Source organism: Ovis canadensis, chromosome 1 (assembly GCF_042477335.2).
Source record: "Ovis canadensis isolate MfBH-ARS-UI-01 breed Bighorn chromosome 1, ARS-UI_OviCan_v2, whole genome shotgun sequence".
Classification (NCBI taxonomy): Eukaryota; Metazoa; Chordata; class Mammalia; order Artiodactyla; family Bovidae; genus Ovis; species Ovis canadensis.
In genome coordinates this window covers 108,985-110,000 of record NC_091245.1, presented here as the reverse complement: position 1 = coordinate 110,000, position 1,016 = coordinate 108,985, and positions in this window count along the sequence as shown.

Sequence of the window (1,016 nt, the reverse complement as noted above, 5' to 3'; positions counted from 1 at the left end):
TGTCTCTGCGCCACCACCCGTCGCACCCACAGGCCACACCCACACCCACACCCACAGCGGCACCCTACACACACCACACGCATACCCGCACGCACACCCCGCGTGCACACCGCGCGCACACACATCCGGACCCCAGACACACGCACACCCAGCCGTTTCGCACCCCACCCGCACACCCCGCACACCACACACGCCTCCCCTCCCCCGCCTCCAACCCCCCACCACACACACACACACACACACACACACACACACACACACACTGCGTTGTCCTTGGCCTGGCTGTGACTCTCCCCATCTCCTCTGTCTCTGCCCACACACCAAATGCGTAGACACACCCACCCCCCCCCGCCCCCAACGCCACACACACACCCCTTGCCCATGAACACCCCAACCCCCGCACACACCGCGGCCCCACACATACCCCGCCCCCCCACCTGTCTCGCACCCCCCTACCCACACACACACTGCATTGTCCTTTGCCTAGCTGTGTCTCTGCGCCAAACCCCCTCCACCACAACCACAGGCGCACCCTACGCACCCCACGAGTACCGGCGCACACACGCCCAGCCTGTTCGCACCCCGCCCGCACACGCCACGCACCACACATTTCCCCCCCGCCCCCTCCCAACCACCACCACCAGACACACACACACACTGCGTTGTCTTCGGCCTGGCTGTGATGCTCCACCTCTCCTCTTCTCTCGCTGTGCCCACACACCACATGCGGAGGCCACACGCATCCCATCCCCCCTGCCGGTAAACACCCCGAGACGATGGCACACAACACGCCCGCGCACACATCCCGCTCCTCCACCCCTCCTGCACGCCCCCCCCCGCCCCCCCCCCCCCCCCCCCACACTCACACACCCAGCCTTGTCCTTTGCCTAGCTGTGTCTCTGGGGAGAAATACGTATGAACCTTTCAGATGAATCATGTGAACCTTGAGTGACATCAATGCCTTTCTTGATTGGAACTCACGACACCCTCACCCTTTAGGAATGCAACTTTATCCG